At 40.9% G+C, this 25994-nt stretch overlaps 1 protein-coding gene across 4 annotated transcripts in view; it reads left to right on the top strand.

The window, feature by feature from the left end:
- The first annotated feature begins 3614 nt into the window (after positions 1 to 3614).
- The window catches only part of JAKMIP2 (janus kinase and microtubule interacting protein 2), a 76220-nt gene continuing 53840 nt past the window's right edge, over positions 3615 to 25994 (top strand). For all 4 annotated transcript variants that reach the window (XM_062587042.1, XM_062587039.1, XM_062587038.1 and 1 more), the window contains exon 1: positions 3615 to 3714. The gene's annotated coding sequence lies outside the window, so the exon portion shown is untranslated. The remainder of the gene's footprint in view (positions 3715 to 25994) is intronic.

Raw genomic sequence — 25994 nt, 5'->3', positions numbered from 1 at the left:
GTTGTAGGAAGGTGATATTGACTTAACCCCTTATGTGAGGAGAGTGCAAGAAGTACTAGTTGATACAGCATCAGTATCAGCATTGTAATTAAAGCTGGAACTGCAAAGGCAAGAGGGTAGTTGCTCCTTATTTACCTCTAGAAATCTAGTATAGCCATTTCTGCATGTCTTAGGGATGATTTTAGCCACTTCAGTGAAATGGCATTTTGGTAGCTCTTTCCCTTTTATCCATAGCTTCATGTACTTCATGAGAGCAGTCATTTTGGTGGCCACACAGAAGAACATGCAGGTAAGGCAGTACCACCATAATACTGGGTTCTCTGTGCATTGTGTGCACGTAGCAGAGGCTCCTGTTTTCTTAATTCCAAATATTGTTAGAAATTATTCTTTCCTTTTTTATGCTCCTGAGCACCCGTCAAACCAACGTTTCTACAGAAGATAGCCTCAAGCAGCAAAACTGAATCTTGATACATTTTGCAAACACTTCTGCTACATACAACTGTGAGTGTATGAGTGAGGCCATTGGTAAAATTACTGTCCTCTGCCCCTGCTCACTTTCCCTTGCACAGCAGCAGGCCGTTGCTGTTCCCTGACACTCGCTGGTCAATAATAGAGAAGTTTTGGATACCTTAGTTGCAACAGAGAGAATACAGTTTTTGTCCCTCTTATCTAGAGGCTAGAAGTGCTCTTAATTGCAGGTAGAGATGGCTGAAGGGCAGCTGGAATAGAAAGACCAAACTACTCTGTGAGGAGAAAATATAAAAGTCAAGGTCTTTACTGCCATGAGAGAATTCTGATAGAGCATTCTAACTTGTGGAATTATGGAAAAATATTTACATGAGTGATGAACACAAAGGTTGACAACCCATAAAATTCCATTTAAAGTTCCATTTAAACATCATGGGAATCAGAGCATTTTTTTTCTTTTTCTTTCTTTCTTTCTTTTTTTTTTTTTTTTTTTTTTTTGCCATGTATGGGGAAAAAATGTTTCTCTAGACCTGTTCTTGTAAAGAGATTAAATGTGTTGCCTGATATACTCCAAAATATTTCAGCTAGAAGCAAATGCCTGCCCAGTTGTTGGAGATCTTCAGGCCCAAACTGTTGAAGCTGGGCAAAGGGATAAGTGATTGAAACCAATCTTACATCAGAAAATGTAAGACATTCATAATACTAATAAGTATTACATAAAGCAGTACCCTGTAATTAAATTACCAAGAATTGCTAATAGTGAATATTGACTATCCATATAAATATTTGTCCAGGCGTTACACTATTTGTACAAATGAATACAAGTATTCAACCCTGTGTAACATGCTCTAGGTGACCCTGCTTGAACAGGAAGGTTGGACTAGATGATCTCCAGAGGTCCCTTCCAACCTCAACCATTCTGTGATTCTGTATGAAGCAGAGCCAAGCCTGGGAGAGTCGCATGGAAATCATCCTGTCCCTAAAGAGCAAATACTAAGGAAAGGAACAAATATTAAGGAAAGAAGAGAAAATTGAACGACTGTTCTAGACTTTAAAATACGTTCATCAACATGATTTCTGTACTTGGTCACTTCTACTAACGTGTGTGGCTCAATAAGATTTTTAGTGTAGTCATTTATTTCCTTGTTTAAAAAATGAGTTAGTTGTTTTGTCAGAAAGAAATGTTTCTACTTCCACATGCAGTTGAAATGTTTTCAAACCATGAGTGCAGCCATTTTTACCTGCTTGTATTTGCTTAGTAAATTGAGGCATTTCTTTACTCTTTCTATGAGTGCCTAAAACTTTTATCCTCTGTGCTATTATATAACTTTATTCAGTTGAGACATTTGTAAGATTTACATTTGAAATAAGTAGATTCTTTCAAAAACAAAAACTCTTTACTGTTTTGAACATTCATCAGCCTTATAGAAATTGTTAGTTATATCTGAATTAAGAATTGCAGGGTGCAGCCCACAGTCAGCTGTTACACCAGAAACAAAATTGAAGAAACAGACTAACCTGAAATTGCTTCTCCATTCTGCATGGGCAGCTTAATGCTTTAGTTGCCTGGAACTATAAAGCGTATTGACAGAATCACTGTTAGGGAAAGATTCTAAATAACATCTGTAATAAATAATCAGAAAGAAAACTCTAACCAGCTCTTATTAATAGACTAGGTCAAATAAAGGGAAGCTGTCTGCTCAAACGCTCAGAGCTAAGCTGGTGACGAGATTTGGCACTAGAAAGGAGCTTACCTCCAGGACATAGAGGAGGCAATTCAGAAGGATTTTTTTTTGTCCATGTCTGTAATATGAAGTGAGCAATATTTCTAAGGCTCATCTGATAATTTTACACAGTTCCTGCTTTTGTAAGACTGAAAATACAGGTGCTACCCGTGATATCTTCCACACCCTCCCTTTAATCCTTGAGAGGCATGACAGCCTTTTACTGCTGGCTCTCATCTGTGGCGAGGTGCTGGGTGTTGCTCAATGCTGGTTGTGCTGTGTGGCTGCTGGTGGAATAGGCTTCACTTGACCCTCCGCATTTAACTATTCTGTGCACACCTGAACCTCCTGGGACTGGATTTTGAGATAACTACTTGGCAATCCGATATGCCTAAAGAAAATTTACTAGAACACTGGTTAATTTTGCCATCACTATCTTCCCAGCTGTTTTGTTCTGTTGGGTATCTTTTGTACTTCTTTCTTTGGGGGAAAAAAAATGCAATGAGGTGTTCTTTCAGGAGACTCTTTTGTTAGTACTAGCCTTCTCCCAAATTATGATTTGTGAGATAAGGGAAATGCCTCCCAACACCATTTGTGAAGCTTTATTTTCTTCTGTTGGTGGGTACAGAAATGAACTCAGCTGTAGCTGTGTTTTGCTGCATTTATTCACTGTACAGGAAGGCATTTACATTGGTACTGCGATTAGCAACAAGGAAAGGGGCTGCCACCGTGCTTGTGGCTGTCCTTGCCGTTGGTGCACATCAGGGCACAGTAGGGGCTGGCTGCTATTGGGGCCCAGCGGGTAGGAAGGCTGCGGGGCTGGGGCCAGATAACTTGTGCCCCTGGGACACCCTCGCGCCCTGGATGCTGTGGCGTCTCCAGGATGCCCTTGTCCCTGGGGTGCCCTCGTGCCCCAGCCCCCCCGGTGTCCCCAGGACACCCTCGTGCCCGGAGAAACGGCCATTCCAACGCGCTGCACCCTGCTGCCGGCGCCGGCCGTGCAGGACCACCTGGTCCGGGCCCAGGGCGGTGCCGGCGGCAGCTCCCTGCTCCCTGTCCCGAGCAAGGCCTTCCCCAGGCCTCGGCCTGCACCACCGGCGCTGCCGGGCGCGGGGCTCAGCGCCCTGGGGCGGGCCGGGGGCTGCCGCCGCCGGGGGCTGGGCCAGGGCCGCCTGGGGCCGGGCCGGGCCGGGAGCTGCCGCCGCCGGGGGCTGGGCCAGGGCCGCCTGGGGCCGGGCCGGGCCGGGCCGGGCGCCCCGGCGGCGTTGCCATGGCGCCGGCGCGCGGCGCCGCGCTGCAGCAGGCTCGGCGGCGGCGGCAGGGGCGGCGCCTGCCGCAGACCCCGGCCCGGCAGCGCAGGCCTCCGCCGCGGGGAGGCGGCGGGGCGGGCGCGCCCGCCCTCGGCAGCGGCGCGCAGGCGGCGGCAGCGGCCGGCGCTGGCGCTGGAGCGGTGGCGGCGGCGGGAAGATGGATGCGGCTCGCCCGTCCCTCGCCCCCAGCATCCTCCCCTGCGCGCGACACGGTGAGCGGCGGCGCCCGGGGCCGCCTCGGGGCCGCCCGGGGGGCCGGGGCGGGCGAGGGAGCGGTGGGGATGGAGACGGGGATGGGGATGGCCATGGCGATGGAGGCGGTGGGAGGGAGAGGTGTGGCTCACAGGACGCAGCCCGCGGCACCGAGCCGAGGAGTCACCTCCGCTCGCCTCCAGGCCCAGACCATTGTTGTTGGTCCTGCCGCCCTCTTGCCTTGCCCCTCGCCAGACGCGGTGCGCAGGGGGTGGTCGTTGATCCTCATGGAAGATTTTTTTCCGGGCCTGAGGCTGATGCAGCAGTTCCCAGCCAGCGGTTCTGGGATGGGCCTTAGTGAGATGCATCTGGGGGCAGGCAGTGAGCGCAGCTGGGCCAAGAGCAGCTGAAAAGGCTCTTCCCTGGTTTATTCTTGCTCGTAGTGCATGTTTGCTCACTCTGCTGTACACGGAGCGTCGCATAAGGTTTCTTTCTGAGCGTATCTTTTTGGATATGTCTCTGTGTTGCCCTGGAGTCCGGGGCTGGGATCAGCATGGGCGTGTGCCTCAATAAATCCTCTCTTGCAGGCACAGGCCCCGCAGGCTGCCTCCCTTTGTACAAGCAACATGTCTTTATACACAGCCATTAACTGATGCAACATCAGCTTGGGCTGATGTGTAGTTTATTCTGAAGTTACCAATTTACTCTCCCACAGTTTCATTATGGCCACTTTGTACAGACCTGGACCATGCATTTGGGCTGTTGTATGGTACTGAATACCCATTTGTAATCTGTCGCCATTTTTTTTAATGAATATAAACGTATAAAAGACATGGAGTATATCTTACTGGGAACATAAAGAAGTACATGTTTTAAAGTTTAACTTGAACTCTTGCAAGGAAAAAATGAATGAGATGTATTATTAAAACACTTACCTTCTGACAGTGTCCTGTGCATCGCTCTAAGGTGACACGTTGGAGTCTTGTTCTCAATATTTCTCATTTGCTCGGCCAAATCCTGCGCTAATGCATATGCCATGCCTGATCTAGAAGTCTGGACAGCCCATCAATAGAGTGTTTAGTCTATTTTGGGCAATAATGCTATGTTTACTGCTTCTGCCCTGACTGGGGTTTTGTTTCTATTGGTGTGGGCTGGTGTTCTGTATATGAATTTCAAATACGTATCTGCTGTAACCACTTACTTTGGTGGCACTAGGTCAGGTTTAGAGTCCTGCTTGAGTGAGGTAAATCTCAATGCTTCTCAAAGGTTGCCTGGAATGGCCATGATACTGGTGAGATCTGGGAGTGATTAGCTGCTAATTGTTGAAGAGCCCCTCAAATACAGGTGCTCTGTCAGTAGATTTGTAGCAATCAAACAACACTGTGGACTAAATGGATGTAATCAAGTTAATGGGGTTGCAGCTAGTGCCACCTTCACTTTCAGTGAGCAAAATTGTGAGAAGGGGCCTCAAAGGAGGTGAGCCTGTTGGTAGTGGGGATGGTGAGAAGCGCTCTAGGGGTGATGAGAAGCGCTAGCACTGCATTCAGGTGGCAAATGGTATGAGGACTGTTTGACTTGTGTGTTCTGAGAACTCTGTCTTGCTGGTTCCTTGCATTTGTGCTTTACAAACCAGGCTGGTGTTTCCACCTCTTGCCTGCCTCTCCACATCCTTCAGTAGACAGAGCAGGATTAACTTTTTGCCTTTCTCTTCTTCCCACAGAGCTCTTGCCTTAGAACTGAACCTCAAAAGCCCTCTTCCCAAGTAGCAGGGAGAAGAGGAAAGTCACAGGTTGGCAAATAGGAACTGTGAGCAAACACCTTGCCAAATAAACCCAGATTTCAGCTCAAGTCCAAAAGGACTCATTCTGAAAGGAACAGAATAATCCAACTCAGTGTTGGTATAAGTAATAGGACAAATCCACAGGCCACAGTTGCAACGACAAATCATTTTTCTGCTGCGCTGAGGTCCACAGAGCTGAAGAATTGCCCACGGCAGGATCTGTCACTACCCCTTGATTTAAGAATGCAGAGTAGGGCCAGACCATGGTTGTGGAGCAAGCAAAATCTGCAAGTAATGTAGGCCACACTTGCATCTTAATGAATTGCATTGGCCATTCCTTACTATGCTTAATAACAACAGCTGCATCTCAAGTATGACTTTATTGCTCAAGTGGAAATACTTGTAATTCCAAACAATCCTTTGCATAAACTCCCTTTCTGTCAGGCTCTGCTTTTGGTCAAGAATATGACCCATTTATAAAAGCAGTATGCATCCCTTTTCTTTTAACTGGAAAGCTATTGAGATTGCAAGTCTAGCACAATGTGAGCGCTACTGAATAAAAATCAAAGCCAAAGTCTTTGATGCTTCCTCGGACAAGATCACTATATAGGAGTGCTAACTGCACTGAAGGGGAAGAGAGAGAGTATATTATTTGTGGAGAAACTCTCTAAAAATACAATTATGGTAGACCTGTCACTCTGGAAGCATGGCATCTCTTGGGTCACTGTGTGTCCTCAGCCACTGGTTTGGGGTTTATGTGGTCTGCTGGTCACTGCTTCTCAAACGTGTGCGTCTTAGCAGCTAATTCTTAGGGGGCATTTTCTCTGGCCCTGTTGATCATTATTCTCCCTCTTTTATACTATTTGTTCATGTTCAGCAGCAAATAAAGACATTTTAGGTGCAGGTCCATCTTTTGGAGTTTACTTTAATTAGTAAACATAAGGTGATGCATTATTAGATCAAAAAAGGTGATTTATCTGACTTTCTGTTATTAATTTGCCAGTAATTCTTTTATTAAATATTTTTGTTTACATTTGATGGCTTCTCCAGCACAAGATTAGAAAAGATTATTTACCTGGTAGAGATTAACAGAGAAAATGTGATAGTTTGTGTTATGAACGGACGTAGAATGCGTGTCCCTCTCATTAGTATTGAATACAATTAGAATTCTCTTTTTTATAACAAAGGGTAAAACTGAGCAGTTGAAATCCAAGTAGTTTGTAAATGATAACTTCTATTTTTCTTCATTTTAATTGAACTAGGGGAGACTGAAGATGTTTAGAACTTGGCTTTCACTAATGAGTCATGGTCACTTTGCATTGTGCTCAAAATTTGTACTTTATATTTGCTTTGTGAAGTCATCATGCAGCTAAATAGCTCTTGTCAGATAACTGACTAGAAAGTGGTCCAAAATCCAGGTATTTTCCGTATCTTTTGGGCTCAGTCAGACTTCTCTGTAATTTTTGTACATGGCAATGCAATATTTTGAGAGTGTATCCGCAGCAAATTTGCTGATGATACCAAGCTGGGAGGAGTGGGTGATACACCTGAAGGCTCGGCTGCCATTCAGAGAGAGCTGGACAGGCTGGAGAGCTGGGCGGAGAGGAACCTAACAAGGTTCAACAAGGACAAGTGCAGAGTCATGCACCTAGGGAGAAGTAACCCTAGGCACTGCTACAGGCTGGGGGCTGACCTGCTGGAGAGCAGCTCTGCAGAGAAGGACCTGGGAGTGCTGGTGGATGACAGATTGACCATGAGCCAGCAGTGTGCCCTTGTGGCCAAGAAGGCCAATGGTCTCCTGGGGTGCATTGGGAAGAGTGTTGCCAGCAGGTCGAGGGAGGTGATCCTGCCCCTCTACTCTGCCCTGGGGAGGCCTCATCTCGAGTACTGCTTCCAGTTCTGGGCTCCCCAGGACAAGAGAGACATGGAGCTAGTGGAGAGAGTCCAGCATAGGGCTACAAAGATGATCAGAGGTCTGGAGCATCTGCCCCATGAGGAACGGCTGCGAGAGCTGGGCCTCTTCAGCCTGGGGAAGAGAAGACTGAGGGTGGGTTTTATCAATGTGCATAAGTACCTGAAGGGAGGGTGTCAAGGGGACGGGGACAAACTCTTTTCAGTTGTCCCATGCAAAAGGACTAGAGGCAATGGGCAGAAATTGAAGCACAGGAAGTTCCGCCTGAATGTGAGGGGGAATTTCTTCCCTGTGAGAGTGATGGAGCACTGGACCAGGTTGCCCAGAGAGGTTGTGGAGTCTCCTTCTCTGGAGATATTCAAAACCTGCCTGGATGCAACCCTGTCTAACATACTGTAGGTGACCCACTTGAGCAGGGGGGGTTGGACTAGATGATCTCCAGAGGTCCCTTCCAACCTTATCGATTCTGTGATAATGCTATGGTGAATAATAAAGCAGCTTGATGTACCTGAGAAAGTTGTTTAGAGAGAACAGCTGGTAGGGTATTTCAGGTCTTCTTTAATGTTAGAATTTACAAAATCTTTTTTAACATAAAATAAACTTATAACTTGAGATTATCAAAAATAACAAAATAACTGATTTGAAGTAGTTGAGAACAGCTGATCATGCATATTATCTTGTATATTCAATTTCTGCATCCCTCCCATATACCTCAGAGAGCTAATATCTTTGAGTTAGTTGACATCTGTACTCCATTAATCAAACTCTTTGTTGAATTTTGTTGAAATTGTTTAATATAATGATCTTCAAGTATCATGGGGAAAGACTTGTTAAACCTTACATTGCATGGGCTGTAGCCAATAAAAAGTCTAACTAACAGGGAAATTAAACTACCTTGGAACTTGACAGAATTTTCGACAACTTTTTCTCCTTTTTAGTTTTAAGGTAATCAGTAGTGAGTGAACAAATACGTTTAAAGTTAGAGAAGTCATAACAGCATCATTGAACTGTTGACACTTTTGCTTTATGGGCAGTGTTACTGTGCTTGTGTTACTGTTTCTTTCCTGCTATGAAATTGTTTTCAGACTACCTGTTGTGACCCGCTTAATGGTAATCTGCATCAGTTTTACTTTTGTGTAATTTCATTTGTTGCAATGGACTGCTGATTAATTTTGAAGTGAGAAAAGAATAAGGATGTGATAGTTTAGGGACTCTGATGATGTGTATTTTGTAAATGGATTTCATAGTACGGCTTTGCTACTATCTCTTTTTTTTGGCAAATTCTATTTTGAATATGGAATTGTCAAGCTTTTGTACTGTTTACCAACAGAGTTTCACTACACCTTCTATAGGCTCTATCTACATGAAAGTTCCTTAGTTCAAGAGTTGAAAATGTCCAGTTTCTCATGTTTGAATCCAGGATGATGTAACTGAGCACCAGTTTACTTGGTGGTAGACTGACCATCTGACAAAACAACATGGTGTGGGAAGAAATTACCTGACAAAGGGCATATGAACTTTTTTTCTTCTTAAAAAAAAAAAAGAGGGTGAAAAAAACTTTTTAGCAGCCATTCTAACAAGAAGAGACAGGAAGCTGCATAAAGTTAGTTACAGGATTAAAAAAAATCTTGTTTGTCAGAGAAGGGAGGCTAGGTGAGATAAATGCTAGAATTCCTAAAGCATTTGCACTGAAATCCAGGTATGCTCCAAACAGTTCAAGAAATGAAGGACGAGAAATAGGTGGTCTTTTTCTTTTTTGTTTTGTCTGAATTTGCACATTTGTTGTAGTAGGTAAAGAGCAAGCATGTTAGAAGCTTGTCACAGTCATTCTATCTGTTGCAATAACAGGAAGTGAACTATGGATTCAGGATGTTTGATGCTCTAGAAACCTGAAGTGCCCCCAAAAAGATTGGTGAATAATTTGCTATGAGCAACCATAGGAAAAACTGGAGTGGATGCTTGATGCAAGCATCATATTGAATCGATATTCAATCCTAGCAATTTTGGTAGTAATTAATGAAATTGAATAGCACTAGATATAATTAGCTATACCGGTAGATTAACAGAGCGAGAAAGTGAGAGTCAGGTCTCCTGGTTTCATTTCCTACATATGCACTGCCTTGCTAGAATTCACTAAGTTGACTTTCTTTTAAAACTGATGTAGAGATATTTACCTTATTAATTTCTACGGTATGTGTAAAATCCTAAGAACTCTTAATATTACAGGCAATAGAAATTAATTATAATCAATACTTTATTATTTTGCATGTATTTGGCTTAGGCTTGGTATACAAACATTCTAGTGATGATTAAAAGGAATTAAAAAGAGCTGACATTAATAGATAATAAATATTTAATTTCTTCTTATATTTTCGCATACGTGAATGTTATTTTGTTCCTAAAATTATGTTATTCATTGACAAATCATTGAGACTTTTAAGCTGTATTTATTTGTACTTAATATTCAAGGTTCTGCAAGCTGCTATTTTCTGCCTATGTGCATTAGTGAGGAACAAATGGAAACACAGTCATTTTAGAAGAATCAACTAGGAGAATCAGCTTTATTTTCATAGGACCCTTAGTAATATCCCCTTCCCATCACCCCTCCCTGATTGGAAATTATGATCAATTCCAGAAAAACAGCAGCAAAGCATATTGGGGACGACTGCTCTTGAAGAACATTTTTTTGATTTACAGCTTAAAGGCCAATTGTATTTACTATTTGGCAGTTTGTAACTAAAGAAAGGGTTTGTTAATTAATTTGGTCATGCCTTTAGAAAAGAATCTGTAAGATTAGCGTGTATCCAGTAGTGTTCCAAAGGCACTGATAGCGCAGATTTACTAGTAAGTATTACTGACCTAGTGATATTTAGCTGCTAACACAAGGTGCTGTGTTAGCATATTCTTTTTGAATTGGTTCATGTATTTTTTTTGTAGGTCGCAGCATGACCTACATGTTGCCTTTTTCTTGGAATATGCAGTCAGTGCCTGTGATTTGTGTGGCAGCCAGTGTTAGGTTGACTTAATGAAGATGTAAACATTGTCCTTCGAAATTGATTTACAATAGCTTAATGCCTATTAAAATCACTCTGGAATTACTTTAAGATTATTTTTTTCTGGTTTCTGATGCAGCCTCAATGGAAATCTGTGTGTACAGATAGTATCTGAAAAGTTTTATAAATGAGACACTTTTGTTTTTTGTGCTTTGCCATGTCATGTATGAACCAGTATCTCACTGGGGTTAGTGGCCGATGTTTTGTGTTTACACCATGGCCAGCTGAGAATCTAGCCTGTCAGCTGTTCACAGGTGGGAACACCTGTTCACGGGTGGGAAGAGTACTGCTGCCCCGATCAATACTAGCTGATGCTTCTGTTTTCAGAGAAGCACAGTTCTGTTAAAAATCATCATGTACGTTTCAGGAGCAATTTTTAATAGTAAACTGTAAGGATTAATTCTAAAGTGTTCTAAAGTCTGAATGGTTTTTTTTTGTTTGTTTGTTCTTTTGTTTTTTGAGCCCTATTTGCCCCATATCAGTAGGACTACTTAGGTCAGGATGTCACTAGGTGGAATGATTTTGTTCGATTTGTTTTACTGGAGGTGGGGAGGGAATGCCAATTATCTGTCCCTCATCTGATCACCGCACTGATGGGAAAAAAGATTTCTAGTATCATGTTTCTGGTGAAAGTCTTGCTATGGATCTCATTAAAGAGCTCATTGAGTCAGAGATCTTGCGGGAACCTATCTCTGGACATATGATAAAAGAGTAGACCACAACAATTCAGAAATGGAAAAGACCAGTGCTGGTAACAGTTTGCACAGAAGTGAGTGAATGTTGCTTCTAACATTCAAGAGATCTTTCTTCGGACAGAGGTTTCTGTCTCGTGCCACAACTTGCTTCACCCAATTAAGAGTTCATTGTGTCTCGCCTTGACAGCTTCTAGGTGGAGATTTCTTCCTGAATTGCTGCTTGTAGATGCTCTGGTTGAAGAGGGCAGCAGGAGCTCCCAGGTTGAAAGATCTGTGTTTAGGCTCCTTGTGTGGTTGTACAGCTGTGAAAGGCAGCTAGCACAAGCATATACATACTCAGAATAGTTCTTCAACAGGATGGTGGTATTTCCTTGTGCGATGATCAGCCTCGATCCTCCTGGGAAAAGATCTAGGGTAGATTGTCTTGTTTTTCAATTCAGATATGTGGGAGACTGAAGCAGTTCCAAATCAGAAGCTCTGAAAAAAACTGAATCTGGCAAGAAAGCTTGAGCTAGACATAAATTCTTTTGTTGATTATTAATAAAACAAAGCCTCAAAAGTGGCAGCACGTGTGGATTTTGCTTCGCAGCATGATGGGATAAACAGGTTAGAGTAGCTCTGTTTCTCTAAAATGGCAGTGTGAGAACTATTTTGCTGTGAATTTTACTGCTTGTGCAAGTGACATGTAATACTGGCTAAAAACAGGCAGTGCTATCTTAATTTTTATTATTAAAAAGTGGAATACACTTTATCATTCAGGTTGTTATATAAATGTCCTCTCTGTTCTTATCTTAGCAATTATTCACATGACTATGGTAATATTTTTATTTTAGCACTTTGCTTTCAAACATCTTAGTGTCTTTTGAAATGTGGTTCAAGTATTTAAAAAGAACTGTGGGACTAACCTTACAAAGCTTACCCAGGTGAGACCTTGTGTTGATGGGAAGTCAGTGGCACTGCTCAGATGACTAAAGATTGTGTAAGTTACAGGAAGAGACTTTCTTTAGAACACTGTTACATCCCAGTGTACCTCCAGATAACTCAGTTTTATATGGAAATTCTTGATGCAGCCCAGATGTCATTCTGTGGACATACTAGAATTTGCTGTAACTGCCCAGGTGTAGTAGAACAACTGTATGCTTTTATTGTTCCCCTAACTCTACAGAGAAAAAACACAAATTTTAGTTAAATTTTAGCTAAATGTGCAAGTGCCATTTAAACATGGAGATGTTTTTATTGTACTCCTGAGGAAATCAAGGGAATGACTGTTTTTGTTTTTAAAGATATTTTGACTCTGAAAGATGACATTGATGGCTAATGAGATTTTCATGTATACATTCACATTCCTGCTGGCTTGTAATTACAGGCTGTAATTCTTGTTGGCTTAGTTGCAGAACTTGGAGTATAATGATGGGAACATTCAGATTCTTTCCCCAGAAAATGTGGGGAAAGGGCAAGGGGGATATAAGACATGAGAAATGTGTACGTCATGTTCTGCAGTGCATTGAGGGTGATAGAGTAGGAGAAAAAAATACACATTTTGAATTTGTACTGATAAGAAATCTCAAGAAGATAGCACTCTGGTTAGTAATAAGGTATTCAAATAAAAAAAATCAGCATGAGATCTATATTGTTAAATACTAGAAGTGAAGCGTAGGAGGCCAGAACATAGATTTTTCTTATTCACTGCCTCGTATCTTGTCAATATTTATTGCTGTCAACTATATTAAGAGCTGAGCTAAAAAGGGCAAAAAAGTGCAATTTAACATTCTCTTCCATTTAGTAGAAAAAAATACTTAAATGTTTGACAGTCTTTAGCGGTGAACGTAAAATATCCTCCTCTCATTTGGCAAGGTAATGGGTAATCAGAGTTACAGCCTTAGAAAGAAAGAAAAAGGAAGTATTTCCAGAAAACACGAATGTTTCCCTCACATTTTTTTTCTTAATTATATATATCTCAATTAAACTAAACTTTTTTTTTTCTCACTTATTAAAATCACAATGAAAGAAAGAAGTACCTGATGTTGTAAATCTTGGAAAATGCAGTGTTTCAGGCTGCATGTGTTGTCTTTGGCTGTGTTTTTTGCAAACCTCATTTGCTTAAAATAGCCTTACAGGAACATCCTTTTCATAAATTCAGAATGGGTCTAGAATAGCACTCAAAGGCAAAGTGCAGAATCACTGAAAAGCTTTCTCAGACTCCCTTCTTGCAATGAGCTGGATAGGTTGATGGAGTCTGTTATTTCCCTGACAATTCTGCCTTTCTCAAACAGTCTGTCTAATCTGTGTTCATGTATATCTCACTGAAAAATATTGATTCTGCAAAATTTCTGTTTCCTTTCAGGGTAGGGTAGAGTTTCATGCTTTCACTGGTGTTACCCTCTCAGTGTGCATCATGTTATGCTAACTGCTAGGAAAAAATGTATGAAAAAGAGACAGATGGTATTTCTGCCACAGAAATCTAGAATATTGGTTTAACAAATCTCTTCAGCGTTGCTGCAGATAACAATAATACTTCTGTCCCCTTTTCACTGTTACCATGGAGCTGCCAGCAACTTTGATAGGATTTTTTTGGTTCATATTTTAGAGTAAGGGCCAATGGTAATTTTAGCATGAGTGGCCTAGCAGAACCATGTTTCTTGTGTGGAGCCCTGAATCTGAGAGATACTGTGAAATTAGTTCTGAAGATATTGATATTCCTGAAAAATACAGTGGTACTGATTAAAATTCCAAGTATAATACTATGATTTTTGTACAGTCAAAAGCAAGAGATGGTCAAGAATTGTTTTGAAGATCTGTTGATCATTATTTGGTGCAGTAAAACACACACAAACTACGAGCATGTGAAATTCATCATACTGTGGCTATAAAAAGAAATGTAAAACAGAACTGCACAAATGCATGCATGCATCTGGATCAAGGTCTGAGCTAAGGTTTTTGGGTTGTACTTGGGATGCTAAATTATGATTTCATACTAACATAATGCAAATCAGAGTCACAGTTTCCATTACTTATGCCATGCATACAACACAGGATTCAATAATTAGGACTTGAATTTTATTCTGAAGCAAAAAAAAGGATAGATGAAACTTAGTAAAATAAAAGCCAAAGCAAAAACTTAATTTTGAATTTATTCAGATTCTGCAAGCAAAATGAGAAAAGCTTTGGAGCAAAAAAAGTGTGGCCAGTGTTCCCTGTACATCTAACAGAATTTTTGAAGCAATGGGAACTGGCTTAATGGGGAAATGTTTATTTCCTATGAATAGTGCTTAAGACTCGATCAACAAATAAGCATAGATCTGATCTAGCCACTATGATGAATTTTTCAGCAGGCAAACATTGGATTTACTCCCCTGATTCCATGGGAGTTTCACCATTTTATAGGAATAAAGAATGTCTCTCAAAACTGTTGCACCTTGTTTGCAGAGATGAAGAAGAAACAAAGCTTTGAGAATCCACTAAAATAAGGGTCACAAAATTTGCTGAGGATTAGAAGCTTCATAGTGGTATTTGCTTTAGCTTGTGTTTTTTAACTTGCATGCAGAACCTGCAAACCTAGAGAAGAATTACTAGTGGTCATAGAGTTTTGTTTGACTAAAGCTTGCAGAAGAAGCTCTCTCTCTGTCTTAGAAGTGGATATCAGTTTGCTTCCCTGAACAATGGTCAAATCTTTCTAAATTCTTGAAAAGTAGAACAGCGTGATTCAGGAATTTCGATTGGGCAAGTTGTAAAACATGATGTTCTTGGATCTAGAGCCAGTGTTGGGATCCAGGTTCAGGGTGCTTGGATTCGCACTCTTGATTTGGAAATACCCCTGATGTGAGGGTTACTTAACCTGAAGCACATCAGCCTTTCCTGGTGGAAAGTTGGATCAGCGGAGGTCTGAATTAGCATGTTAATTATTGGACAGAGTTCAAATGCTGGCTCTAGGCCCCAAGGAAAATAAGTTCAGACTGATTACAGCTTTTGTAGCTGTAACTAAATTGTTCATGTAGCTAGAACCACATCACAGTGGAGTGAATGTCAGCCTGTCCTTGAGCAGGGTCAAACCTGTAATAATAGGCTTTGTCAGAGCTGGAGCTGAGACCTCTCACGCAGAGCCAGCCTGGGAGTGTGTGAGACTTGACTTGGTTTCTGTCAGGCCTGCCTTCACAAAGCAGGAAATTATAGTATGATATAAGTTGAAGTATGACCCTTATAGTGAGCTTAGGTGAGGCAAGCCCTTTCCTATAGAAGATGAAAAATCCCTTTCTTTTAACTGCATTTTCAGAAGCACGCACAACTTGTTCTGTAGAAATAAAATGACTCAGCTATGAGACAAGTTCTTTCTAGTAGAATGTAGATGAGTGCAGAATTTACACCCTCCACAAATTCCAGGTATGCTTTCCCTAATATTTTAGGTGTTTTGTTATCACAGGAAACTTCCTCCTGAAACTTTGCAGATTTCAGAGAATTCAGTCACAAAATGGACAATTGATTCTTGTGCTCTGTTACAGATGTTCAGTTGATCCCTAGGAATCAACAAACCACACAAGCTATTGTGTGCACCAGTATCCTTTTAATGTATTTTCTCCTTTGTGGTAGGGTTTCTGAGAAAGCTTCTGGTCTTTTTGCTTACATTCTTCATCTTACCATTTTGCTAACTGTTATCTTTCAACTACCAGCTGCTCCCAGCCCTTGGAGTTTGCAGAGGGGTCTCTGCATCTCTGCAGTGATACATGGGTAACTGACTTGATTGAACCAAGAATCAGCCAAGAAAAATGTCCGACATCTGAAATACTGAGTATGTAAACATACTCAATTGCATATGTCCTGTTTCTCATTGTTCGTGAAACCGGTTAATATTAGCAGTGTGCTAAGTTAATAGCTTTTAAATACTTTTGAGTGGTGTTTGTCAGTTATGCTGAACTATATGGTATTTTCTATCATTCTTGTATTTATCTATAACTCTTTCATGCATAGAGGGACCGAAACCGACCTTGTCCTCTGCAAACCTTCTGAGGACATTGGTGTTTTACTTCTTTTTCATAAGCCTCACACAATCAAGTATGCTGTTATAAACAGTGAGCAGATTTGTACTGAGCACCTGACTTTGTCACTAGAAGCGAAACATCAGCATTTACAGAAATGTAGATGAGATTCCAAACAGGAGTCTGGATCTAGTGAGATCACAAAATCCAAACTTATCAAGGAACTTGTCCATCAATAACTTATGATGGCAGAGTCATTTCCAAAGTTAGCGTGCAGTAATGATTTGGATTTAAGTATATCTTCATGAAATCAGAACCCAAGCTAATATGAGACTGCAGTTTCTTCAGCTTGTTTTCTTTATCCATGGGGGTGGAAGTCTTCCTTGTAACTCTGTGGATAAGCCTGCAAAAGGAAATTGGGGAAGTGTGTCTGCTGTTAAGTGTTTTTTTTTTTTTAATTATTTTTTTTATGTTGTAAATGCTGTTCTGCAAAGCAACTGATTGAGATCAGATCTGGTAAATAAATCTTCACAAAACCCACAGGTTTTGTGAACCCCTCTGCTACAGTTTCTGACAAAATTTAACTAGTGTTTGACCCAGTCATTTGGTTTCAACGAAGTTGAAATACTGTTTCGACTTAAATAGTGTGATGTAACTTATAAATCAAAATAGCAATCTCAATAATGATGTGTTGATTTCACAATAGGAATACAATTTAATAAGATGGTTTCAATATTTCCAAGAGCGAAATATCAAGATTTCCATTTCTTTTCTCTTTGATAGGCATGAAATTTTGAATTTTCAGGATCTTCCACTACATAAATTCTATCTTTTTTCCTCATTTAACTAGCTGTACGTTTTGAGACTGCATTGAAATCTTCTTAGATTTGACCCCTTTTCTTCCCTCCTCCATCATGCAAGACTTTCTCATTTTTAGTGCTGAGAAGGGGAGAGATTTAAAAATTACAAGGAGAGGATTTGTCTGACAGTATTAATCATGATCCAGTCTAGAATTTTGTGCACTCAGACCCAACAGAGTCAGCACAATTTTAAGGCAAGATGCAGTCCTCTGGTTAATAGTGTGATATTGTGAACTTTTGTGGCTCTATGAAGATCTTGATATATTTTGCAAATACTTAAATCATATTTTCTTTATTGATGATGGTGGGGTCTTGGGGGAACAAGGAAGTAAATAATGTTGCCCAAGAAAACAGAACCTAGCACTGATAGCTTTGGAAAGAAAAATAAGTGCCTAATGATTGTCATCACTTTTACTCTTAGTGATACTACCAATTATTACACTTTTTTCTACTGCATTTCAGTAGAAATCCTTATGAGAGGGGACTTCCACATGGCTTTTAATGTGGAAGAAATATATGCTTATCTCTTGGTCGGCATTTTGAGTTCCTAATTCTAACCTGATCTCTGCTTAGCCCAACTTGCCTCTTTGTTTACTGTATGTACTCCATTGTCTGTATCTACACTACTGCTGCCCAAAGTGCTTAAGAGTATCTCCTGTCTAAAAGGAGTTACCACACATAGAACCGCTCAATCCTGTGACACGTATAATAAAATATAAATGGGAAGTGATAAATTCTGTTGCCCAAATTAAGTTCGCAAACTCAGTGATTCCACTGGTAAAAATACAGCACTGTCAAAGAATGTTAGGGGAAACACGAAAACTTCAGAGAATCTTTTTATAGCTAACGAAAAATAAAAGCCATTGCCTTCAGGTCCAGCTTTCCCATCTTATTACTGCAGTTGCATCTCAGCATTGTGAGAAGTGAGGAGGCACATGCCTGTCCTCCTTTTTTGACACCTGGATGTGATCTTTCATTTCCAAGAAGCAAAATAAGTGTTTTGAATGGAAAATGAAGAAAGGATGATGAGGATGTAGTACTATTTGTGCTAAAACTGTTTGAGCAGAATTATTAATATTTTACTCTGCAAGGTTTTAACTTGTTTTTTGGCAATGCAATCAGCGTCGCATATACCATATTTCACTCCAGAAGTGACTACTATAGTGTGTAAAGCTACTTGATGTGCCTCATAGACAGGGTAAAGCAATTAGCCAAAATACTTCAGTATATACTTTATGTACATATATACTTTTATTAAAACAAATACTTATTTTAAATGTAAATTATGATCACAATTGGTTGTCATTTTTCCTTGATATATTTACAAGGAATAACTGTGATGGATGAACAGCCCATCCAGTACAGGAGATGTGATAAGGGTAAGATTTATGTATTAGTGAAATATAAAAGGTTACACAATATGTAGTACAGGATGAAATTCATTCCAGTTACTTTCAGGTGCTCTAACACTATAAATAAGTATGCATATTTGCCCCAAACTATAAAAAAGTTGTGAATCACTTGTTTGTGTAGCCTGAATTTCAACAGAACTGATTTATTACAGCATGGTTGCAAATCTACTGGGAAAAGATTTCAAAGCTTAGACTACAAGAATTTAATGTGCTACATGTAGAAAATCATTTGTTGTAAATTGGAGGATGCAGGAATCTTCGGTGATGTTCATTATTTTGATGAACTGAATGAAATATCTTTTTAATTACTTTGGAAGGCAAATAAAAATTTGCTGAATAATTCAGGTTGGGACCACTGTGGGAAAGGAGTTCCTTTGACTTTTTTCAGCTGAGGAGACTGCCTTTGGTCACACAAACATAGCATACAGTATCTGTGATCAGCTCTTTGTTACCACATGCAAAAACAGAAATACAGAGTTTCTCAAAAGTAAAGTCCAGCCACTCTGACTATATTCTAGGCTATTTATTTAGTTGAAGCTCCCTTTAACTTCAAAAGAGCAGCAGTTGTTTCTCTTTTGCTTTGAATCCACAGATATTTCTTAGACCTCTTAGCTCAGATATCAAGCTCCTTTCCTATCTGGAAAAAGGAATTTCTGTTTTGAAAGGAGACTACTGAATCTGTTCTCTATTCTCACAATAACCCAAGATGTTTTAGGACTTATGGCTAGATCTGATAAACCATCGATTTGAATCCTGGCATAATTATATTCTTCTCCTACAAAAAAAGCCATTAGTTGATTTTTTTTTACTGTATTCTCCAATTCCTATGATCTGCATAGGAATTAATCTACTTTATTCTAAGTTATTTTCATTTGAATCCAAATCTACCAAGAAAAACATGTCTAGGATTACAGTATGTCTTCAATCATTCAATTCTTCAATGAAATGAAAGTTGGAGAGCACAAACATCTACTGCAGAGGTTACCCAAAAGAGATGAGAGCTGCATACTCATGACCATCCTCCATATACATCTGGAGAAGAAGATTCCTATAAAACAAGAGACTCTTTGATTACATTTTAATTTGAACGTAGTTTCATATTTTAACTCTGACTGGGCTAAATGATGTTTCTCTGGCCCTCTACTGGGAGAGGAAATTAAGATGTGTTATTGTGAAAAAGCTGAATGCTGGTTAACACTGCTGAAGTGTGTAGAGTCAAACTAGAGCCATGGATTTGCAGCCTCCTGCCTGCCTGCCTGCCAGTTACTGTAGCATTCCAGTATGAGTGTGGCATCATCGAAAGAGCGAGAAAAAACACTAGTGCATTAATGTATTCATTCTTCAAGATGAAAGTCTCTATGGATGATTAAGATTCTAAGAGTAAGCTGAATCTTGTTTCATTATTATTTCCTAAATCCCTAGGCTCAGCTGTAAGTAGCATTTTATCAATACACTTGGTCTCCTGCTTTCAGCTTCTGTTGCAATCAGTTCCCTTTTATTTTAGCTCTGTACAGACATGCTAGTAAACAGTCGCCAACTGAAGGTACTTTTTCATATTTCAGGTAAGATTTTTTGAACTGCAGGCTGGTAGATAAGTGAATAACTATTAGATTAAACGCCTCGTTACAGAAAAGGAAAATGGAAATTTCCTCATTTTCTCAGTCCCACAGTTTTTCAGTAGTTCCCTGCAAAGTTGTTTTACACAAGTGTTTCTCTGAGTTTGCTATATCGGATATTTTTGTATTTGGTGAACCTCAAATTAGGAAGTTGTTGTGTAATCAGCAGCATACATGCTGTACAATTAAAGTGGACAGAAGCGTAATGAGTTAGTTTTGACCATGAGCCAGCAATGTGCCCTTGTGGCCAAGAACGCCAGTGGTATCCTGGGGTGCATTAGGAAGAGTGTTGCCAGCAGGTTGAGGGAGGTGATCCTGCCCTTCTACTCAGCCCTGGGGAGGCCTCATCTCGAGTACTGTGCCCAGTTCTGGGCTCCCCAGGACAAGAGAGACATGGAGCTGCTGGAGAGTCCAGCATAGGGCTACGAGGATGATCAGAGGTCTGGAGCATCTGCCCCATGAGGAACAGCTGCGAGAGCTGGGCTGGTTTAGCCTGGGGAAGAGAAGACTGAGGGGGGGGGATCTGATCAATGTGTGTGAGTCCGTGAAGGGAGGGTGTCAAGGGGATGGGGACAAACTCTTTTCAGTTGTCCCATGCAAAAAAGGACTAGAGGCAATGGGCAGAAATTGAAGCACAGGAAGTTCCACCTGAATGTGAGGGGGAATTTCTTCCCTGTGAGAGTGACGGACTGCTGGACCAGGTTGCCCGGAGAGGTTGTGGAGTCTCCTTCTCTGGAGATATTCAAAGCGCGCTTGGATGCAACCCTTTCTAAAATGCTCTAGGTGACCCTGCCTGAGCAGGGAGGTTGGACTAGATGATCTCTAGAGGTCCCTTCCAACCTTACTGATTCTATAATTCTATGAGTTAGCAAAGGGATAGTTTTTTTCAGTTGTTTGGAAAATACTTTGTTCACAGTATTTGCAGTGTGATTTTTGAACAAGTCCTTAAGATTACTGGGGCAGAGACTCCACCTTAATTTTATGTCAGATCTTTTCCCTATGTTAGGTATTATCTAGCTGAGGAAGCCTTAATTCTGAGGATCTAGTGCTGTGTGAGGTTTCTCATCTGGATTTGGACTATTATTGCTGAAACTGGACTGTTTGTTCAGAATTGCAGATCTGAATTCTGCAGGTCATACCTGTCTCTCTATATAAAAATATTTGATAGTGTTTCTTGCCTTTTTTACTTTGCACTGTTAGTGGTTTTCAATTGCTTTGGGTTGTACAAACAGCACTCTGCAGCTGGAGCATGCCAGGGAATGTGGTAACAGTTTGAAAATGACCTTTCTTCATTAGCCTTGGTATTAAACTGCTGTCAGAATACCTTGATGCTGTCATTGTAGTGCAGTAAAGAACAAAGAGCAGAGAAGGACCAGAAGAAATGCTGTACCTTCAAGTGAGGATTTGGTCATGTTCACTGAAGCAGTATCAAAATTCCCTCTTGGGTTAAAACACGAAGAGAAGTGAAGTCTCTCTCTCCATCTTCTATTGTTGAGTTAATAGGCTTACATATTGGGAGACCTCTTTACTTTTAATTGAGGATGGGAGATAATGTTTTTGTTTATGCCTTCTTGCTGAAGTAAGAAGAAAACGCAAATTCATGTGCAGCCCGACAGATAGGGAAATTAGTGTCCATTGAGCAATAATGCAGGAAAGCTTGCATGGCATTTAGCATCAGGGCACTGGTTGTTCCTACAAACTTCACCACTGTTGCTGCAGTCTGCAATATTCCCTTCTTCCTAGACTTTATCTTTCAATCCTTTGCCCTATCTTCAAATGTTCGTTCTGCTAGGAGCCTCAAATGGTGGAAATAATGCAGCTATCAGATGAAAAAGAATACAGGGTTGATGATGATGTTTTGTCTAATGTCCTGGGTTTATTTAATGTAGTTCACAACCAAAGATTAAAAACCCAGTGGTTATATTATGGTGTAATCATGCTATTCTGGCATCATTTGGAAAGACACAGGCACTCATTTCTTGCCCTGTGGCAGGTTTTAAGATATTACACCATAAAAAAATCTTTGTGATTAACATCTTGCATCAACTGTGCCTTAGCTCTAGTGGCCACTATCTTGCTTTATTCTGTAACTAGAAAGCACAATTTCTTCCTAAGTCCAGTAGTCTTTGAGACTTTTTAGAATTACAAATAGATGGGACTAGATTCTCACAGAAGTGCATCTTTGTTACTTGAGCATCCAGCCCATGATGAGTAACTGCTAAGACATCAGCTGCTAAAACTTCTCTCAGAGGTCTACTGGAAAAGGGAAGGAGCTAAACAAAAGAATGTGATCTGAATCTGCTGCTATCGTCTTGATCTTTGCTGGGAACTGAATCCAAGGTGTCTAGTTCTAACACTTGAGTTGTTGAAGTGTAAACCCAGGGACTCAGTGTCTGATTATTTATTTTAAAGCTGTTTAGGCCACTAAGAATGAAGATAGGTTTCATATGCTATTTTTAAAAACCCTAGGATAATTTTCCCCATTTCAAATGGGAGTTAGTTAGAGCCTAAGCATTGCTGAGAACCCCTTGTGAATATTTTGGCACATCAATACCTTCATAAATGTGGTCTACATCTCCATAGATGGTAGCTTTGGAGACTTTTATTCTCTACAGATCAGACACAGAGGGGAAAACAAAATGCATACTCAACAGTAGATTATACTCTGTTGCAGCCTGTCAGAGCTAGCAGCGCTCTGATTGATGGGAATGTAAATGTTTTCTGTTTTCTCAGTGCTAATAAGATTTTTTTTTTTAATAATTTTTCTTGAAGGAAAATATTGCAGCTGGGATTTTTGTACAGCCCAAGGGGCTTTTTTCTAGAAGCTTAAATTCCACAGAGTTATTTGGACACAAAATATACAGGAGGAGGCATTCTTGCTCTATTTTTTGGACCACCTCTGTTGTGTGTTAGAAATCTAGATGGAGTCACGGGTCAGTTGATTTTACTGCCCTTGCAAAGGGCTGTTACGCACAGTTCCTTGGATTTTGTTTTGCCTTTGCTAAATGCCTGCACTGTGATCTCTGAAACTGTGGCATGAATCTAGGTTTCCTTTTTCTTCAGAAGGTGTGGCAGCATGTGTGTTAGTTTGTTCATCATTTTGGTTATTCCAGGTTATTCCTCTGTTGAGATGCACTGATTTTGTGTGTGGAGGCCAAGCAGCCCAACACTATTATTAAAGAGTGAGTCAAATTTAGACAAGGCTCATGAGACACCTTGCTTTGCTGTAAAGGATTTTACTTTATGAATAATATTTTAAAGGGAGTTTAAGTGGTCTCTAAATTCAGTGGAAACTGTCATGTTATTGCTTTTCTTAAAAAAATTTACTATTCATGCTTATATTTGTATCTGCTTGCTAAATATAGTTGTAAAACCTGTGTTCTTTGACTTTTATTAAGAATTCCAGCTGGGTTTCAGATGGAGCTCACAGCAATAGTCTTAGATTTAAATAGTAAGGTGTGTCATGTACACTGAACCTAGTATCTAAGAAATGGCTTCCAATGCTAAAACAGGCCAGAGGAACAGACTGGACATGGCTTCCTTCAGGCTCTGTGATCTCTAAGTGAAGCTTGGATCCAGAATCTTACTTTTCCCATTCCTGTATAATGCAAAACAATTCTGATTTGCTGCATCTTTCTAAGAACCCTACAGCCTTATCTCTCTTCTGGCTGTGGTGTGTGGAGATGTTGAGAGCACGCATGCACAGCTGCAGACGATCAGCTCTCCCCAGCTCTGTGAATGGCCTGTAACCTGCTGTGCCACAATAATACTGTTGCCTGTGAACCTTCATATTCGAGCATGCTTATGTTAAGAGATGACAAAAGACCTGGACAAAACTACCTATTTATTTTGAAAACCATTTATTTTTGATGCAGGAATAATGCCTTGGGAATAATCTTTGGAGCCTGACCCCTGTGTATTTCCATAGGCACTTACGACTCTACAAAGCAGTCTTACGTTGCACGTAGTCTCTGGGATAACCTTTGCTGGCAATGCCTCTGGTGCTCTGTAGAAGGCTGAGCTCCAGTAACAGTAGCAGGAAGTGCTGCAGTGTCAGCACAGGAGGCTGCAGAGCTCATTAGTGCTTTCCTGGCCCAATCATTTGAAAAGTCAATTAAAGAAGATAATGAGGTGAATGGTCTTTGAGAAAATCACCATGTAAGGGTTTGGCCAAGCGCAAGCAGCTAAGAGAGACAGAAAATAAAAAGGGGCCTAGATGCAGAGAAGTGTGTTTATATGAGCTTGTAGATAGTTCCTTTCCTTTAGACATATCCGAAAACTGCAGTGCGCCTCACTTAAGCGTTCTTGTTTTGGAAACATGGAATACCAACGCTCAAGTTTTAATGGATGGATTTCAGGGTATACATGACTACCAGTTAAATTTCTTGCATGTCTTGAGGTTCAGTTTAGAATTCTCTCCTCACCTTCCCTTGTGTCCCCCTTTCCCTCTGCCTGGTTGTAAACCAGACATTATGCAGCTGCCTTGCAGGCACCGAGCAGGGTGACACTGACTGGTCTGTAAGAGTTGGAGGTAGAAGCATTGTTGGTCCTGGTGCCTCTTTACTTTGGAAACTGATTCCTCTTAAGAAAAAAGATTTTCTTAGAATCCCAAGGAATTCCCAAAGTATAGTGACAGGTTCTCCACCCAAGATAAGAGAGGAATTGCAAGTCCCAGAGGTGTCTATTTGTGCTAATCTCATTTCCCTCGTTTCATTCTTTGCAAACAGAAAGTTAGCTTTGTCCTGATAGATTAAAAATAGAATTTATTAATAGTCCTCCATTGTTCTGATTTGGGTTTCTCTGAGACCAGTTTTGCAAGTACAGAAGATACTCTTCTTGCTTTTTAAAACAGTGATGCGTAAGAGCAATGGCAGCACAGCATAAACTTTGTAATGCACAGCATATTATGAGCCCGGGGTTGTTGCCTTGCAGCTAGGAGGAGTTGGGGGCTGCTGCTTTAAAGGTGTTTTTGAGCAGAGGTAGGTTTGGACTGTCAGCAACATTTTGAAAATCACAGAAATGAAGAGAAACTACCAAGTAACTGCCACCTGCAAAAGGCATAGTCTGAGGTGATTTTATTAGCTGTATGTTATGCTTGATTGTGTATAAAATACACAGGCCTGTATGACTATCCACATATAAAATGGTGTATAGCATAGCATATTTACAGAGATAGGAGCAAAACTTTCCTCCCTGCGTGTTATTTTCTGTGGGTGGGACCTGGACCCTGTTTGCACCGGTAGCCAGCCGTGTCAGCCACGTGGAGTACGTCTGCCCCCCACGTGCCTCTCGGTTTTCACACACAAACTGGCCATCTTGTTTCAAATGGATCTTGTATGTGACTCATGCAAAAAGTAAATCCAGCATTCGTGAGACAAAAAAGGTCCGTCTAGATTCCTTTAGCGCACTGTATTACACTAAAACAAGATAAAATACTTGCTCTGAATCGTCTGTCAAACAGGGTGCTGGTGCAGTGCTGTAGGGGAGCGATGGCCTTGTCTGTCTCCCTGACAAGGCCCCAAGCAATTTCCATAATACAAGTGCAGGGTTGCTTGTCACGTGTGCAAACGGGAGCCTGTGTGCCTGTGGCTGCTTGGCTGGTGTGTGCTCACGTCTCTCCGTTCCCGGCGGAACGTCCCTTACAAAGAGCATGCTGTTTCTCTTGTGCTTTCAATAGTACAAACACTCACGTGCAGTGAGACTAGGAAGGCATTTTCTGGAACTTGTCTTGTTCATTATAAGGCAAAACATAGAAAGGAGCCAGTTTTGAGCCTTCAACACTCATGACAAAGGCCTTCCCTAAAGACGGATTGTTTTCAAGTAGCTAGAAGAAGAAAGGGAGAAAAAGTGGACTTTCACAGATTAACATTGGGAGCAAAGTTTAGAGCGTGTTCTTGTACCACTTCAGATACAGCAATAATGCCATTACCCTGCAGTAAGCATGGATGGTTTTCCTCTATGCTTTTGCTAGCGTATTACTAAACTCTCAGAAGGTTAACCTA

This window comes from Rhea pennata, chromosome 14 (genome assembly GCF_028389875.1).
Source record: "Rhea pennata isolate bPtePen1 chromosome 14, bPtePen1.pri, whole genome shotgun sequence".
NCBI classification, from domain to species: Eukaryota; Metazoa; Chordata; class Aves; order Rheiformes; family Rheidae; genus Rhea; species Rhea pennata.
This window is presented reverse-complemented; position numbering and strand designations above follow the sequence as displayed.